Raw genomic sequence first — 19,875 nt, forward strand, 5'->3', positions numbered from 1 at the left:
CTAACTAGAGGAGATTTTTCTGTGTTGTCAGTGTATTCTGGTGCACCTGCTCTTTGTCCAAAAGTCAATATACTACAAATTTTTCTGTGTTTAATTATTTTGTGTGCCCCAGTTATCTTTAGCAGCCAGTTCTTTTAATAGAATTACTGTTTCACTGCCAGCAGAGGGAGCACAAATCATTGGATTTTACCAGACAAAATACATGAAAATTACAGCAGCTTTTTTATATTCTAAAGGCATTTTTATTTAATTCATTAACAAAGAGTAGTTACTTTTAATTTAATTAATCAAGCTTTTAAAACTGTTTAGTTATTATGGTAATTCTGAAAATACTAGTGTGCCACTTTTACGAAATTTTAGGGTGAGGTGCCTGCAAGTTATTTCTTTTCAAGGACAAAATTGTTGCCTGACATGAGTCATCTGCTTGAGTTCTCATAAGGAGCCCTTTAAAATCAGTTTGTACATAATCCAGAATCAGTCTTTACCTACTTAACCTTTAAAATCTGCAATAATTTCCCTCAAAGGGGATCATCAAAATAAAGATAAATTTAGTATTGCAATTAATATTTCATACTGAGGTTTTCTTTTTAAAAATTTCCAGTGAAACTACATTTTGGTTTTACCATGTTGAATTCATATTTGCGTAGGAACAAGTATTTCTGAGTAACTTAGAAATTAGTTCTGAAATTACACTATGCTTGAAAATAACATTGTTTTTCTGTTTGTCTTTATTTTCATAGCTTGTATTCTGTAGGGGAATAGACAGGGATCGGCGACCGGAAGATCACGGGATGTGACGGAAAGATAGACTCCTCCCCATAGGAGTGGCAGGAACAGGAAGCGCAAGAGCTATATAAGTGTGTGACGCAGCTAAATAAACGGACATTTTGTATCCATCATATTGATGTCTGTGCATCACTGTCCCCAGGGTGGGTAGAACCCTGCGTCCCGGAGATATGCGGCCCAAGATAAGTTCTCCCATAGAAGCGTACAGCTACAGTATTGGAATGAACTTTTATCACTCCTTTGTATTACAAGCTGTCAAGCTGCAGGGATTCTTACTGCGTGGGTTCTTATAAAGCTGCATTTTATGTTTTGATTTCTTTGTATATTCTTGCTTTGTCAAGCTACAATCTTGAAACTAGCCCAACACCCCAAACACAAGTTTCTGTAGGAGTTACAACTACTTGGTAGCTCTCAAGACATATAATTTTTGTAATATTTAATCTATTTGTTAGCATTAGAGCAATAGGCCAATTAAGATTAGGTGACTGCAGGTGGATCTTTTTTTGACTAGTAATTAATCACTGCCAAAACCCTGAAAGGTCAGTAAAAACTATGTTAGGTGTGGTTCCAACTCCCAAGCCAACATCTCTGTGTTAAAAGTTAATAGCAATCAATCATAGGTTATGATTTACTGTCACAGAAAGGAGCTGTATTTTATGCATGTTTGTGAACATGGGCTGTAAAGCATACACATATCGTACTAACTTCAAGGCAATTGGTTTATCAACGTGCATTTAATAAGCAATACTTCTATTATTTTGAAGTTAAATAATTTGAAAATTAGTCTTTTAGGTGATTCTGAGCATACCCTAATACTGTTTGCTCCTGCTCTGTTTCTTTTAAAGACACTCTGCTATTCCTGGTATTTTTTTGTTAGAAAAAAACCAAAACAAAATTTCAAAAAATAACAACAGAAACACCACACGTAGATTTACTCTTAGTATCTACTGAAACAGATACATACTATTACGTATGCCTCTATCTTTTTGTATCTCTATAGCACACAAGAAAGTAGCACATTGTGACTTCCAGGTCAAACTTTAAATTAGGACACAAAACTAAACCTCTTGCATGTACTTATTTAAAACCAAATGAAGATATTGTCATAGCTGAACCTTTTAACTCTTAATATTGTTATTGTTCCTGCTGCCTAAAACCACACATCTCTTCTTATGTCTAGCTACTACCTAGTGATTTTTTGTCTTGTAGATTTTGACTAAAAGATGAGAAAAGAGTATCTAAGCAGGCAGCAAAAAATTCAACTTCTCCTATTTCTGTCCCAGTTTATTTTTCCTGAAAAAGGCAATGACAGTATTTTTTTTAATTATTTACTAAAATAGAAAAACCTCAGCTCCTAAGACATTTTAAATGCATTGGCATTCATTTCTAACATAATTGTCTCTAATATTTCTTGGGGTCTGTGGATTTCTTTTCTGCTCTGTGGATACCCTCTGTATTGTGAGCCTGAGCACTCATGGAGTGCATATTGTAATGAAAACCCTACCTTTGAAATTCTACTCAGTGTGGGAAAATGACCCTTTCACCTGCTACAGCCAACCTCTCCTGTGTTGTCTGATTGTAAATTCAGTATTTTCTACTGGTTTTAAGCTGTGTTTTGAAATCTCCTTGAGGATTAAGACTGTATATTCATGGATCTGTGAAGATATGAATGCATGTATGTTTTAAAAATAGACAATAAAAATGTAAGTTATTTTAGAGTTTTTATATTTTTTAAAAGTATTCTGCTGTATGTTCAAGTAAAAGCAATAAGGACTTACAGTTTCTAGATAACTTTCATCATAGATACTTAAACAGCAAAAGTAATTTATAATTAAAAATTATATATCATGACATCTGAATGGATTTACTTTAAAATGTTTCATTTAAAGCAACCATGGAAAATCTTGGTGCATGATTTACCAAACTGCTTTAGTAAAAATTATTTAAATTTAGTGTTTCATTTCTAAATCCCTGACAAAATGGTTTGATAGTTTTCATTTTGATTCTTTTTTTTTATTTATTTTAGAAGACTGAAGATGTCTGAGTGAAAGTATTTTTTTCTAACAAATGTAAAATATTTTTTGTACTGTAAACAAATGTCAGAAAAGATAAAACTTTTTAGTTTACATACCGGTAATGATAAGAGACAATCCTTTCCCCCCCAAAGCTGAAGATGGGGAGGGGGGGACATGAAAAGATAAAAAAGGAACCATTGGAGTGGGAAAATATTATCCCCATTTTTCAGATGAAGAACTGGAGGATGGTTTTCAACTGTTTTTTCTACTGAGAGGTCTAGAGGGTGAAATGAGCTTGACATTTGAGAGACTGAGGGAAATTTCTTTCTGTACTGTTCTGAAGGAGAAGTAATACTCCAAGGATATGGACTAATACTTCTGAAAACAAAGCAGTGGATTTCTCACTCTGTTTTCCTAAAACAAAAACAAAACAAAACCGAACCCTCAAATATCAATTTTAAAAGGGACTTCTTAAAAAATCATGCATGCATTTTCAAGAAATTTGAAAAAAACCAAAACACCACTCTTCCTTAGCAGAAATAATAATTTATAGTGAGTAGCGTATTTTATAGTTTTTTGATTCATCCTTTATTCAATTGTTTTACCACAATGTTCCCTTTTTTCCTGCTTTAAGACAAGTGCTTCATGCAATTATTCCCAAAGTATGATTCTGCTGTCCTAAGATTTCCTGTTAAATAACTGTCTTTCAGTGCTACATTTCTGTTTGTTTTACCTACCCCTGCTTCATTTTTTTCCTGCTACTTTAAATGCTTTTACCTCCATAACTTTTGTCTATTCCTAATAAAAAATGTCGCTTCCCCACCTGCTGCCCTGATATCTCCGTATAAACAAGTAATGACCACCTAGCCCTAAACAAAATTTTTGTTCTAGTACATTTCTGGGAAGATCAAAATAAATCCTGGTAGAAGAGCCCTTATTTTCAGAGAAAAAGTATGAGAATCAGAAGCAATCTTAGCATCAGTACAAGAAATTTTTTGTATCTCTTAAGATGGCTGATAAGCACATAACTCAATAATTCATGTTTCTCCTACCTTTTGCCGCCTTTATTTTTCTGGAATGACAGATATAAATCTTGGAAGTCATTATGAACCTGAGGCCTGTAGAAATCCAACTACTTTGAAGTAATTTCAGTTAAATTTCCTTAGAGAAAGACAATTGATAGAGTTCTAAAAGCAGTCTCATACAGAAGAAACTGGTAACTACAGCTCTTATATTAATCTTAATTATGGATTAATTTTAAAATTATCATCCTGTTCTTGCCTCTGACTGAGAGTTTGACTATTAATCTTAGTAGACATATGACTGGGCTTTTTTCTGTGTTTGTTCTGCACCTGTTGGAGGACAACTAAAGAGTTGCTGAATTTCCACACTGTCTTCCTTTTTGTTTTGAGAGTCAGAGAACAACTGAGCAAGAACCACTCTGTTCATGGCACTTTCTCTTTCCATCCTTTTTAAAATATAGCATTATTTTCGCAAGGCAGGCTTGATATCAAGCTTACTGAAATCAAAACAAGCTGTTTCCACCACCTCATTAACTTTAGCATACTTCGCTTTTGACTCTAAATATCAGTTTCTCTCTAATTGAGATTTAAATTATACAGGCAGAGAAACCTCTGTTTCCTCTAGGACACGGAACTAAAGTCTAATTAGAGATTTCACTGCTATTGCTCTTTTTTACTAAAATACTTTGGTATCTTCTTGTAGCTCCATAAAGTCAGCTATATAATTGCAAGTGTTTCATCAAGTTCATTAACTAATTCCCTTAACACAATGGATTTCATATCATACTGACCTGCTGACATATAGATGCTAAAATTTTCCAAATATTTTCTTATCTACTTTTATCAACAGCTATATCTTGGTCTTCATTAAGTCTTAATTATTGAGAGAATTTTCACCTATTCCTAAGAGCAATTTAAAAAAAAAAATGAATGTAGAAGCTTGGTTTTCTAGAGTTATCATTGATATTCTTGCACTCATCAGTACTACACTTAAGTTATCTGTACTGTGTTCCTAGCTCTACAGGTCTCATCTTCTGATCTGGTGGTGAACACCACCTTGTTTTTTTCTAAATTTCCCTGGCAAGCATTAATTTAGGGGATGTTATCCTGGAATATGGTATCCTGAAAGGGGAGTATGGAGTTACGGAGTAGATCAAAAAATCCTTGATAATCCATTTTTGTACACATGGGCTTTGCAGTTACATTAAAACAGTGAAACAGCTTCAGCATCCAGCTGTATCTATAATTTAATGTGATTGGACACAGCAGTACCCTGTTAACATTTTCTGGGTCAGATTTTGCTAACCTTAATGAGCGTAACTGTTCAATGTGAATAAGGTTTGCAGCCTATGTCTCCAGTGGATTATAGCTCTACCTAAGCTATGATAATTTTTTTCCCCACCTCCTGTATTTTTCCCTTTCTTGCCTTAAGTCTCTTTATAGAAATCCAGGCAGGCTACTTAAGGTCCACTGCGCATCTACTACACAAAGTAGTTTCCTCAGTTGCTCTACATTGCAAATTTTGGGAAGAAAGATTTATATGATAGGCCCATGCTCACCCTGCCTGGTGTTTTTCAGGACAGGATTTTTTATGTGGTTCTCAACCACCCTCTTACCCTTGCAATGACAAGATACAGTGGTTTTATTTTGATTGTTTCCTGTGCAATCATCTGTGGCTGTAGCTAAAGTAGTTTTTATCAGTCTGCTGTATGGGCTACAGTCTGGTCTACATGGAAGAAAAATATGATTGCTCAAAGAGCTTTTCTGTAAGTGAAAAGTTGATGCAGTTATTTGTGTCTCATATCTTACTGTGTAGGTAATAACAAAAAATATTTAATTTTAACCTTCTAATACTGTGTGGGGTTTGTTCCAAACTAAAAATCCTTACCAGTCTTAGGAAATCACAATCCTTTTCTAAGATAATTCTTGCAAAAGGACAGCAAAAGGAGAGTTGAAGCTTTCAGGAACAGATGTGTGTATGTATACACGCATGCTCTACTAAAAGAACATTGTTAACAGGATCTGACAGTAATTTCTGCAAGATGTAGTACTAGTAAACAAGATGGCTGGGACTTTTATATTCTAGATCAGTTAGCTATTGTGGTTTTGAGTTATAATTATCATAATAAAGTATATCTCTTTATTTTTATATCATTTGAACCACTTCAGTGAAATAATAAGTTATTCTAAGTAAATGCCTATACTGTTTAGACCCAGTTCTAGAGAGCTGAACAGGAATTTGTAAATCCTGAAGAATTTTAGTTTGATATCTGCTCCTGTTACTCATTGTATTTGCCTCAGTGTTTTTGGAACTGTTCTAAGTATGTAAATGAACTGAATCTTCTTGAAAGAAGGATGCTATTTTCTTCTTTCTTGTTTTTTCCTTTCTTCTCCTTTTTGTTCCTTCAGAAAATAATATCTAAATACTCCTGACTGTTTTAATTAATATAGATATTTAGACTTTTTTAGACATGCTTAAACTTTTAGGTACTCATTGCTCTTTAACATTCAACGGTAATAAAAATGAAATCATGATAAGCAGATAAATAATGGCTTCTCAGGCAATACTTTTACTCCAGTCTTAAAACAAGGGCAAAAGTATAATACTTGAGGAGACATGCTGACTGTAATTGTTTTATAGATTTATTGACATCTGAAGTCCTTGAAATAAGTGGTTTGATCAATGAAAAAGCTTTTGCATTATTTTATCAAGAAACCTTGCCAAATGAGAAAAGATAAAAGAGTTTCAGGAAGCTAAATAGACTTAATAAGAAAATTAAAACCTATTGAGTGTTACGACTTATCTACATTCTAAATTGGGATCCCATCTATCAAGGAAACTAATCCAGTCTAGAATTATTTTTTTCCATACTAAAAATAGAATTCCTGAGTCTTCCAGTCCTTACTCATGTTAAGACAGGGACATATATGTGGTCAATTTAAGGAAAAAAAAAAAAAAAAGCTGTATCTCTATGTGAGAGGTTGAACTATGTTTTTAATTGCCTAATATATTCTTCAAAAGCTTCAAAATTTTTGGTCATTAACTTTGAATCACTCCTGTTGAAAATAGACATACTTTAATTATTAATGCATATTTGGAAGTGCAAGCTCTTAAAAACCTTAATGGCTTTATGATATTGAAAACCCAGCAAAGTATTTATTTTTGTCTACCCAAATAATTGTCCAGTAACTGAAGGCAACTTAAACATGAAAACTAAACAAATCACTTAAACCTTAGAGCTGAAACCAGGCCTGTTGAGGGAATCATGGAATCACAGAATGGTTTGGGTTGGAAAAGACTTCTAAAGTTCATCTAGTCCAACCCCCCTGCTATGAGCAGGGACATCTTCAAGTAGAAAAAAGTGCTCAAAGCACCATCCAACCTGACCTATGGGCAACCTGTTCCAATGTCTCACCAACCTCATTATAAAAAGTTTCTTCCTTATGTCCAATCTAAATCTACCCTCTTTCAGTTTAAAACTGTTGCCCCTTGTCTTGTCACTACAGATCCTGACAAAAAGTTTCTCTCCATTTTTCTTATAAGCTCCCTTTAAGTACTGAAAGGCTGCAATAAGGTGTCCTGACAGCCTTCTCTTCTTCAGGCTGAGCAACCCCAACACTCTCAACCTTTCTTTATAGGAGAGGTGTTCCATCCCTCTGACCATTTTTGTCACCCTTCTCTGGACCCAGTCCAACAGATCCATGTCTTTCTTGTGCTGAGGGCTCCAAAGCTGGATGCAGTACTCCAGGTGGGGTCTTAAGACAGAGGTGTAATGGGGAAGAATATCTCCCTCGACCCACTGGCCATGCTTCTTTTGATGCAGCCCAGGATACTTTTGGCCTTCTGGGCTGTGAGCACGCATTGTTGGCTCATGTCCAGCTTTTCATTCCAGCAGCACCCGCAAGTCCTTCTCCACAAGGCTGCTCTCAATCCCTTTATCCCCCAGTCTGTATTATTAGTGGGGATTGCCCTGACCCAGGTGCAGGACCTTGCACCTCGCCTTGTCGATTCTCATGAGGTTCACATCAGCCCACTCATCAAGGTCTCTCTGGATAGCATTCTTTCCCTCAGGCAAGTGAACTGCACCACTCAGCTTGGTATCATCCACAAACTTGCTGCCGGTGCACTCTGTCCCACTGTTTATGTCACTGATGAAGACATTAAATAATATTGGTCCCACTACAAACAATTGAGGAACATAATAACAAAAACTACAACAACAAAAATAATACATGTATAAAAGATTGCAGAAAGCTACTTAATAGGTAACACAGTATCAGTAAGATATTTGCTCATACATAGAAAACTAAATGAAATGCTGGACAGTGAGATAGAATACTAGTGGGCCACTGAAAACTTAACTTTAGATTTTAAAAAGCATTTGAAAATTAACAGGGGAAAAGGAGAAAAAAAAGAAAAACAAAGAAAAAAAGACAATTACAACTACTGTTTGCCCTTTTCCTGACATAAACCAAAGAAAAGGAAAAAAAGAAAACAAATCACAACACTGATATGCAAGGAGATTTAATGTAAGTTTTACGAAAGTGGCCTACAGTACAAAAGTGAAAAAAACCTACATTAAATTGTAGGTAGTGATACATTTCATTATCACAAAGTAGAAAACTGATCACAGCTGCCAGAAGAAAATAGTCATAATTACAGAAGAGAATCTCTAAGGATGTGATCTTCCTTCTTTTTGCACCAATGGGATACTTCCCATTTCCATTGCACCTCAAGAGCTGTGAAAATTTTGCAAATGAAATTGGTTTTAGACATAAATAAATTAGCCACATTTCTGAAATTATCTATAACTTCATTTTTTCCTCCTTACATCAACCTAAGACAATATCTTACAATTTTCGTATTTAACATATCGTACAACTTTCTTCCTGAGACTTGTAGACTGAGCTACTGAGCCTTACATCCTAACTTGTAACTATCTTTTTCAAATAAATAAATAAGCCTCTGTTTAACCTGAACAACTTCAAGACTAGCCTCTCAGAAGACACAGTTGATATTGCTTGTTTTGAAGACTTAATGTAAGTATATCACAGGCCTCTTAAATATTCTTTATGTACTATCTCTGATATTTGATAATTTTAGAAAGTGAAAGTGGAATTTCCATTCAGAATGGAGTTGCTTAGACCTATCAGTGTGCCCCATAACAAGGAAAGAGCAAGATCAATTTGTCATTTCTGTTCTTCTGAAAAGGAAAACTTTTACATTCTTTCTTGATTTCATCTTCTTCAGAATAGTAGCATTGCAGATTCCACCCAATTTTATTTTGTATGGCAGAAGATAAAAAACTAACTTCTCGTAAAGATACTCTTATGAGATGAACACATTTGTAGTACTTTAGTTGAGCTAAATTATCCTGATATGTTTATTATACATTACATAAGAAATTATTACAAAACCATGCATAGTTTCAACTAACAGACACTGCAATGAGATTACTCACAAGATTAGTTTTCCGTTTGATTTTTTAAAGTCAAATCTACTTCATGTAAATAAAATCAATAAACAAGGATGAAGAAATGAAATAACAATTTTTTCACTTCAGACAATATATTGTGGAGACCTGTTAAATTTAATTACTTATTAAATTGGCTAACAGTTAATATCAAGTCCTGCAATTTGTCATCAATAATGTTTGGTGATTTATAGTTACATAATTATGTAAATGCACACATTGACTCACACACACAAAGCTTTAACTTTTGAGTTGTCCCTAGCCAGCAGATAAGCTCCCACCCAGTTGCTCACTCCTTCCCCTCCAGTTGGGTGGGAGACAGAACTGGAAGGGCAAAAGTGAGAATAACTTGTGGGTGCGATAAAGACAGTTTAATAAGTGAAGGGGAAAAATAGAAAAAAACAACAAGTGATACAAAGATAGTCATTCACCACCTCCCACAAGCAGACTGATGCCCAGCCAGCCTCTGAGCAACAGTAACCTTGGGTAACAACACCCCCTGCATACCCAGCTTTTATTGCTTAGCACGATGTCATGTGGTATGGAATACCTCTTTGGTCAGTTGGGGTCAGCTCTCCCAGCTGTGTCCCCTCCCAACCTCCTGCACACCCCAGCCCACTCGCTGGAGGGAAGAGTGCGAAAACAAGACCTTGATGTTGCATGAATACTGCTCAGCAACAGTCAAAACACTGGTGTATCAAAACTGTTTTAAGTCACAAATCAAAAACATCCCCATACAGGCTGCTATGGAAAAAATTAATGTAATCTAAGTCAGACCCAGGACAAAGTGTCTGCTGTTAGTACAGTGCGCTCAGCTTTAGATGATTAACATTTCAGAATATCTGGGTTTTAGTACTTTTTGGGTGGAGAGCCCGGTTTAATCATGGTTATGATTACAAATAATACTGAAAATTGTGTATCAGATTTTCTCATTGAGAAAATGACATCTACTCATCTTATGGCTTCCTCCTAACACTTTTGTATGAACTGTGTAGACAAATCATCCGTAGCAGGACACAGGTTTAGCACCGATTTGACAGTACAGGGTCAGGATTGTCTGAACTTGCCCTGACCTAAGCTGGTTTGAGCTTGTGTCATGGTGTAGCACTGCTTAGCAACAACTAAAACACCTCTGCGTTATCAACACTGTTTTCAGCACAAATCCAAAACATAGCCCCATACTAGCTACTATGAAGAAAATTATCTCAGCCGAAACCAGGGCAGAGTGTTTAGCCATAATTACAGTTGTCTAGCAATCAGGTAAGTATTTTCTAAATTTGTTTTCGTTTAATTTTAGTTTATAAAGAAAACAATTAGTTATTCTGTGTTGGCTGAACTGTCTCTGACTCCAGAATAAAATGTGGTATGGAAGAATGCAAACATAGGATGATATCATGGGTCCCAGGCTACAGAAGTGCATCTTCTTATTGTTGAGGTAAAACGAGTTTTAGAGATGACAGAGAGTGGAAAAATGGAATAGTTGGGACCCAATGAAAAGGTAGAGCAGGTATGTGTACTGTTTTCAGGTAACATTAACATAAAACCATGCAGCCTCAAGACTGAGGAGGGGGAACCCATCAACATCAGTTTCTTCCTGCTGGAGAGGAGGAAGAAACACCTTCCATGAATTAAAGAAAGAGTCTGGCAGATAAGTCATTCCATGAATGTCACAGCTGACGAAGCGTAATTTCTTTTGGATTAGTGTTCCTGAACTGATTGAGTTAGCAGGGTTATACTGAGAAGTAATGCTAGCAGCATGAAGAAAATATCTCCTCACACTGAGAATTTTGGTGACAACAGGCAAACCTTGCATGTTTAAGTGATAATGGCTGTTCTCTACTTGGCCATTTACTTGCATAACATATATAGCAATGTATTTAACTCTGAGGCATCTGTATGTCTACCAATTTTCCTTGACATATTGACATGTTTACTAGGGAGAGGCCGTACTGACACACGGTGTTCAGATGTAAACATGTATATCCAAGCTAGTTCTCCCAGGTTTCTGTAAAGCTGGTGGAGATAAATAGGCACAAATTCTTTTATGCAATTCAACCTCTCCTAATGTAGTAATCTAAAAAGGTGAGAGGATTTCTGCTCTAAACTACCTTATTCTATCCACTGGAAAAGACGTGTTAAGATGTGCATCTTAACACCATCAACCATCCCAGGAGCCCTCTGCTGAACTTGCTGCGGTGTGTATCAATGTCTTTCTTGTATTGGGGGTACATTAAGGTCCAACATAACTCTAAGGCCTATATTTATTTATTTGCTTTCACAGAACTACTGAACAACTCAGGAGTGCTTTGTGACTTTTAAGTTATAAACAGTTTTACCTGTTTTTTCTATGAAAAAATTCATTCATTCAGGCTCACTGGTCTTGAATTAATTTTATCTTGAGATTTCTGTTCATAACTGAATCTCAAAGTAAAATTTAGGGAGATGTAAGCCCCAGCAGATTAAACCCCCCTGCAATAACAAATCTGATTTTTCAACAGCTGTAGACAGGAATGAAGAATATTTTTCATTCCTTCATTAAAGCCTACCAGCTGTATTTCCAATATTTGACTTTTAAATTTCCAAATACCATCTTTTCCTTCCCAAATCTCCTTTGCTAATTACAGATGCAGGAGAAATTTTCTAATCATACTTAACATCTTATATTGGTATATTTACCAACACAGACACCTTCTTTTAACATATGATTCATTTACTCAGTGTTATTAGCACATTGTAAATATATTAAATACTCATGGTCAACAGTAATTTGAATCACTCAGACTTAATTTATTCAGTCACATATAATATGCACATTTCTGAGACTGCTTTTTAAACAGAATGTTTTTTTCTTTTTTTTTCTCTCCTTGCATAAAGTAGGTAGCGTGTGTGTTAGTGTCATGCTATTACACGACAGAGATTATTACAGATGTAGGGAAAATCTTTGTCTATATGCACACCCTTTGGAAAGATAAGTGCTTGAAAAAGTCCTTTTAGAAATGGAATAGACATATAGAGGTTGATAAATGTGGACCTCTGCCTTCCACTGAAAGCTCAACACTGAAGGCAGTGACAACTGGCCTTCTTCACAGTCTATGTTTTCATCATTTCAATAAATGTATTATGGCTTCAAATGTTTTATTAGATCTGGGCTTGAGAAAGTTATTTAATTGGAAAAATTTATTTTCTCTGGGAATTTTCATCTGCTCTTAACAGAAACACAGTTATATACTATGAGATGAATATAAAACTGCCATTTAAATTAACTCTTGTCCTTCTAAAATTAATGGTATATGTATCCTACAATGTTTTGATTCTTATACTTCCTATCAGAGGAAATTCTAGAAAGGGGTTATAACTCATTATTTTTCAGTTACATTATTGTAGGTCAAGGTCTTTGAGAAGCTGTGGAGCAGACCACATAAACAGCTTTACTGAAAATATTTTTCACTCAATTATTGCTAACAGTTATGGAGTAAAATTATGTAACTCTCTAGGGCTATGTAATACAGCAAGCAGCTTTACTGCTGGTGCCAGTGTGGCTTGATTTCTTCAGGGAGATGAGTCTTACTGTCCTCTTTGATCTATGGATACTCCACCCAGATAATGACTTTCATTGTCTATTCTTACTTTTTTGTTACATGCAGAGCTCAGCTTAATATATTTGCAGTGGAGGTCCTTCATGGATCAACAATTTGTTTTTTCAAACACAAGTTACTTATATGCAAACATTGCCAGTCTTTAAATCTGTTACTTAACATTATTCAATCAACTTACTTATATAGTCTATTGTTCAGGGTTTTCTGTTTATAGCGATTGATCAGTCACATTAAAATACAAACTTGTGCTCTTTTGTTGTGCATGGAACAAGGTTTTGACCACTGAGACTAAGCAAATGATTGTATTGACAGCATTTTAGTTTAGAAAACTAGAAAGTAACTAATTCTGGTTTTTCTCTCTGGAAATCCTAAAGCTAAATAGGACTTCCCCACAAGACTTCTGCTGAAGACCAAGTGAGATTTCCTCAGTACTCTAGGAGTTAAATGTTCTAGATAAGCACATTGTGTATTGTGAATGTGAAGTTGTGCAGTGAATGACAGATTCAAGGTGAGCACAGAGTGTACTTCTGAGCCTTGGTAATGATGCAGACATCCAACATACAGATGAAGATGGGAATAATGAGGTAACCTGAGAATCGGGTGAAAGATATGAAAAAAATCCTCTTCCTGGAGAAATATATTTGTGCTGAAATATTCTGCTACCAAAATAATGACAGCTGTAGGGAAATTAGCCATGTAAAAAATCCTAAAATCAAATATGAATTAGTTTCTTGAGGCTAAAATTTTCTGAAGTAACTGATTAAATCAAAACTTCAGTATATTTTCTTTTACGTTTGTCTAAGGATCTGCTCAAAGCAACACTGAGGAAAAATACATAACCCTCTGGGTTTTGGAAAATAAAAATTTATCTGTCAGAGTCCTGAGTGAAACAAGAGGCTCGAGCTAACCTGGCCAGCCTATAATTGTCTTTTTCCATAATTCTTTGCAACCTCTTCCCAAGGGTTTGGCTGCTTATGTTGAAAGCCAGCTATGATATAGTGCAGCTGTGTGACCTTGGATCAGACCTCTATAAATACAGATAAATTTCCAGAAAGAGCAGTGAGAAGCAGAAAGTGATATACTATGGGAGACCTGTCAGATGCCTCCCCTGGGCCTCTATCTGTGTAACAAAATGTGTTGCATTTTGGCTTAGGCCCTTAGTCTTTGCCTGAACTACATCAGAGGTATGCTGTGCCAGGCCTTGTTACTTGCTGACGTCAGCCTTGCCATGGTGACTCAAGTTGCCAGCTTGGTCTCAGACCTACCTGGTCACTCAGTGATTGCTGGGCATTCAGCTGACCCCAGTCACCACTACTGTCCTTGCCCTGGTACCGAGGCTTCGTGACTGTTGATGAGTTGCTGCCCTGTAAGCCTCACACCACCCTCACCTCCCAGGTCCCTTGCCCTCATGGAGCAGCCTACGCTTGCTGATCCTCACAGGTAGCTCAAAACCTCTTGAAGCATAAACTGAGCACCATGGAGTATGTCCCTCATATGGAGTGTGTCACCAGGAAATAACTGGGGGTTTTGGAGGGATGTATTTTTTATTTCACTTGCAAAGATTAACAAAAGAAAATTAGCATGAATGAGCAGCTAAAACACAGTGCCTAAAAATGATATCACCCTAAGTTCTACTTCTTCTATTGGTTATCATCTGCAATTTTAGAAAAAAAATGTTTTCCTGGTTTCAGCTGGGATAATCTTCATAGTAGCCAGCATGGGGCTGTGTTTTGGATTTGTGCTGGAAACAGTGTTGATAATGTGGAGATGTTTTAGTTGTTGCTAAGTAGCACTTACACTGGTCAAGGACGTTTTCAGCTCCCCATGCTCTGCTGGGTGCACAAGATGGGAGGGGGCACAGCTGGGACAGCTGACCCAAACTGACCAAAGGGATATTCTACATATTATGACATCATGCTCAGTATATAAAGCTGGGGGAAGAAGAAGGAAGGATGCTCAGAGTGATGACATTTGTCTTCCCAAGTAACCGTTACACATGATAGAGCCCTTCTTTCCTGGAGATGGCTGAACCTGCCTGCCCATGGGAAGTAGTGAATGAACTCCTTGTTTTGGTTTGCTTCTGTGTGTGGCTTTTGCTTTACCTATTAAACTGTCTTTATCTCAACCCACAATTTTTCTCCCTTTTACCCTTCCGATCTCTCCCCCATCCTGCCAGGGGGGAGTGAGCAAGTGGCTGCGTGGTGGTTAGCTGCTGACTGGGGTTAAACCACAACATAAATTAATTAAATTTTGTAATTGTATCATAAAAGATGCTGGAAGAAAGCTTTCAATCTACCCCTAAAGCCGCAGTTCCATTTAGCCTCTTAAATCTAGATTTCAAAGGGAATTTGATCTAGTCCTTTACACAATTTTTGTATCAGGTATATTTTTTTTAGCTCCAGTTTTACGTGTTTTTTTTTCCCCCACCTGACTGGTGATAAAATGTGTTGGGCATGTAATACTGAACTCATTTCCAAAACACACTTTGCCAGAGTTCGTTCTGCCGTCCAGAAAATATTGCTGCCAAAATTTGCATTTTCATACCTTAACTCACTAATCTCAAATAGTTCATGAATACATGCAGGGACCCGACAGATGTAAAATTGGGCTGCACAGCATGTGGGAATGCTGATGTCCTATTAAATGTTAAGTGAGCACCCAGAGTATAAAATCCAGAATTACAGAATATTGCTGTTTGAACCTTCATTTTCTATTTCAGATTCTTCTTTGAATTTATTCCAGTCTAGAATTTATTCTGGAAAGGATTACTAGTAATAGTTTTTGGCTTTTGACCTACATTGTTGTTATTGTTCAATTGGTTTCAGCAGATGTACTCCAGCTGATAGTGGATAAAAATTTAGGCTGCATTGTTCTCATTTTCTCACTTTTCCTTAGCTCAGCCATGTAGAACCACAGCTTATACCAGCTAGATGTACTTCTTTATGTTTTTCTTCACTTGAAAATGTTTCCTTTTCTTTTTCTTCTTATTCTTTAATTTACCATTTATAAAATATGAGAAATGGCGAGTGAAGGCAGCCAAATCTCACAGATCTTTAAGCTTTATTGCTCATGCTGAAAGGGGAAAAACCAAATCTATAACTAGTTTTACAGTTTTCTCATTCTTGGAAATAGAGGACAATTAGAGGTACGTGAATTTGCCAAGAACGCAACTGTGCTGCCAACATTTAAACAAACCAAGGGAGGCATAGAAAGAAGATTGATTTACTTTGGAACAGGTTCCTACAGCTATCAGCCTTCTGCTGGACTTTTCTGTTGTCGTGTGACATTTAAAAAACTGAGGAGTCTTTCAGATTACCCTATGCCAAACGTGAACAACAGTACCACAGTATGATTTGAGGTTTTCAGTATTTTTCAAACTACATAGGAAAGATGGAGAGAGCTGCTGTCAAGGAATCAACATGATACAGAAATGGAAAGCCAATAGCCAATGAGGCAACAGAGTGAATTATTTCAAAAGTAGGCCTTTTTTTCTTTTTTTTTTTTTAAATAATATTCAAAATCAGTTTGTTCTTAATCTCTGTGAAGAAAAGATAATTTTTTTTAAATTGAAAGAATCACAGTCTAAAAACTGATGTTTGACTAAATAAATGGAAATTGCTGAAAATGCAACTTCAGAAGGAATATACCAAAAGATGATATGATAGCTAGAAAGTAAATGGAAGAATGGGGGAAAAATGCTGTCAAACATCTCAGATAATTGACAGATATTGACAGTAAGCTAATATCTCAGAATCTTTTCACCATTTCTTTACCTTGATTTATAGTGTCTTCAAATAGTTTTCAATAACTCTTTTAGTGGGTGATCTGTTTATTAACATCCTTGAAAATAGTAAACTTTAAGTGCATGTTTGTCATCTGTGGAAAGCATATTCTCAGTGCTGGGAGATAGGAGGGCAATGTCACAGTGGAAACATGATTCCAGGGTAAGTAATTCCCATCATAGACAATACACATCATCGTTAAAAGATCCTCTGGTCTGTTGTAACTTTTAGTTTTGTAGATGGACATAGTCATACCTTTGGCCAGTCTCAAACTGAGACTCTTAACACTATGTGATGTTTTCTCCTGATTAAGGTGTCTGATGGTTATCTCTGGATAGCAAGCTAACTTAAGTTGGTTTTTCATCTCTAGAGAATTTTTTATACCGCCCTGAAACCTTCTTCACTGTTTATGTGAAGCCTTACTCAATAGGCGTGCAAATATGTGACTGTATTACAATTACAGAAATGTTCAAGGATAAACATTATAGCAATCAAGGACCACAACCCTGTTAATCTCTTTTGTTAAATCAATTTCTTTCTTTTTTTTTTCTATCCTTTTCCTCAAATGAAGTAGTTTAACCTGTGTGCTAGGAACATGAGGTGCACACTGAAATAAATCTATATAAACCATAAAGACATGTTTTGAAAAGAAAGCCCTGATTTGAAAAGAAACCTTCTGGCTATGGATCAAGAAGCAGTTTTCTTTTGATCAAGAAAGAAGAGACTGTTTCACAAGCCAGCACATGATGGGGAAAAAAAAAACCCAAAACTAAAAGCTACCTTAATGTATACTAGTAGGAAATGGTATCAAGACTATTCATATTGTTTACTTCATATAGGACTCTGCCAAGTTTCAAATGATAGAAGCAGAACCAGCTTTTGGAAAGATAACAGATAACTATGTTACGTCACATAAAACAGCTGTTCTCTTCTGACTGAGAAGACTTCTACATTATGCTGTACTAAACTCATATTGGTGTGACAACTGGACTTGAAACCAGGGGATCGGGCTCAGCCAGCATGGGTTTATGAAAGGGAGGTCATGCCTCACTAACCTGGTCTCCTTCTATGATAAGGTGACCCACTTAGTGGATAACGGGAAGGCTGTGGACGTTATCTACTTGGACTTTAGTAAGGTCTTTGACACTGTCTCCCACAGCATTCTCCTGGAGAAGCTGGCTGCCCACGGTTTGGACAAGTGCACTCTGCGCTGGCTTAAAAACTGTCTGGACGGCCGAGCCCAGAGAGTGGTGGTGAATGGAGTCAAATCCAGTTGGCGGCCGGTCACGAGTGGTGTTCCCAGGGCTCAGTGTTGGGGCCGGTCCTGTTCAATATCTTCATTGATGATCTGGATGAGGGGATTGAGCGCACCCTCAGTATATTTGCAGATGACACCAAGCTGGGTGGAAGTGTCGATATCCTGGAGGGCAGGAAGGCCCTACAGAGGGACCTGGAAAGGCTGGATCGTTGGGCTGGAGCCAATAGTATGAGATTCAACATGGCTAAGTGCCAGATCCTGCACTTGGGTCACAACAAGCCCATGCAACACTACAGGCTTGGGGAAGAGTGGCTGGAAAACTGCTCAGAGGAGAAGGACGTGGGGGTGCTGTTTGACAGGTGGCTGAACATGAGCCAGCAATGTGCCCAGGTGGCCAGGAAGGCCAGTAGCATCCTGGATTGTATCAGGAACAGTGTGGCCAGCAGGAGCAGGGCAGTGATGGTGCCCCTGTACTCGGCACTGGTGAGGCCACACCTCGAGTCCTGTGTTCAGTTTTGGGCCCCTCAGTACAAGAAGGACATCAAGGTGCTGGATTGTGTCCAGAGAAGGTCAACGAAGTTGGTGAAGGGTTTAGAGAACAAGTCTGATGAGGAGCAGCTGAGGGAGCTGGGGTTGTTTGGTTGTTTAGTCTGGAGGAGGCTGAGGGGAGACCTTATCGCTCTCTACAACTACCTGAAAGGAGGTTGCAGCGAGGTGAGGGTCAGTCTCTTCTCCCTAGTAACAAGTGATAGAACGAGAGGAAACAGCTTCAAGCTGCATCAGGGGAGATTTAGGTTGGATATTAGGAAAAAATTCTTCACCGAAAGGGTTGTCATGCATTGGAAGAGGCTGCCCAGGGAGGTGGTGGAGTCTCCATCCCTGGAGATATTTAAAAGAAGGGTAGATGTGGTGCTTGAGGATATGGTTTAGTAGTGGACTTGGCAGTGATATGTTAGTGGTTGGACTCAATCTTAAGGGTCTTTTCCAACCTTAACGGTTGTATGATTCTATGATTATGACAAAGAGAAGTTTTATTGTTGCTATTTGGATGTAAGTAGGAAGATAATCACAGATTATTCCCAGTAATCAGGGAATGAGGAAGAAATTACTGAGGTTCTAGATGTTTCCTCACAACAGCTACTGGATGTTGTGAATTGTATTCTCAGTAAACTAGCTTTTCTCACTTGGTCTACGTTGTTTAGTTCCCAGTTTAGATACCTGACTTTCAGATCCATAGATAGGCATATAAAAAGTAGATGTGATGATTCTGAACCTCACCAGGTCCATGTTCTTCGTGCATCTGGTCACAAGTTATTTTGGGACATAAGCACAGATGCTTAGGTTATGATGCTTGTGAACTGAGCCTTTAGTTGCCTATTTGAATAGGGGAAAGATTGTCATACATCATGTGTTCCATAAATGTATATTAGACTTCAGATTTCTTGAACAGCTCTCCATATGGTTGAAAAAGCTAAGATGCTGTGTTTTCACAATTACATACAGTTCATCATGTAACTATGGTAGTAATGATGGCCATACAAATGTGAAACTATACAAAAGCGTTGCATTACAAAAAAAAAAAACCACTATTAAATTTAGATCTATTAAGAAAAAAAGGCTAACTCATAACAAAAACGTGTTATTTGAATATTAATGGATGTTTCTTGCCTGCAACCTGCTTTTACATGTAATTTAAAATGATCACAATGCTAGAAAGCTGGAATATTACACTAAGAAATGTTTGAGTACTGACTCAGAACAAATTGTCAAATGCTGAATTAGCAAAACTACTTCCTGGAGCACTTAGAAGGGTATTTTTACACAGCTGCTGAAACATCCACGTGTTATGAAGGTTGGTAGTTGTGAAGGGAACATTGCTAAGGGTGCTCTAAATATAGAGTGAAATAATAAAAACAGTGTGCTCCAGAGAATAACCATAAGA

This window comes from Phalacrocorax aristotelis, chromosome 1 (assembly GCF_949628215.1).
Source record: "Phalacrocorax aristotelis chromosome 1, bGulAri2.1, whole genome shotgun sequence".
NCBI classification, from domain to species: Eukaryota; Metazoa; Chordata; class Aves; order Suliformes; family Phalacrocoracidae; genus Phalacrocorax; species Phalacrocorax aristotelis.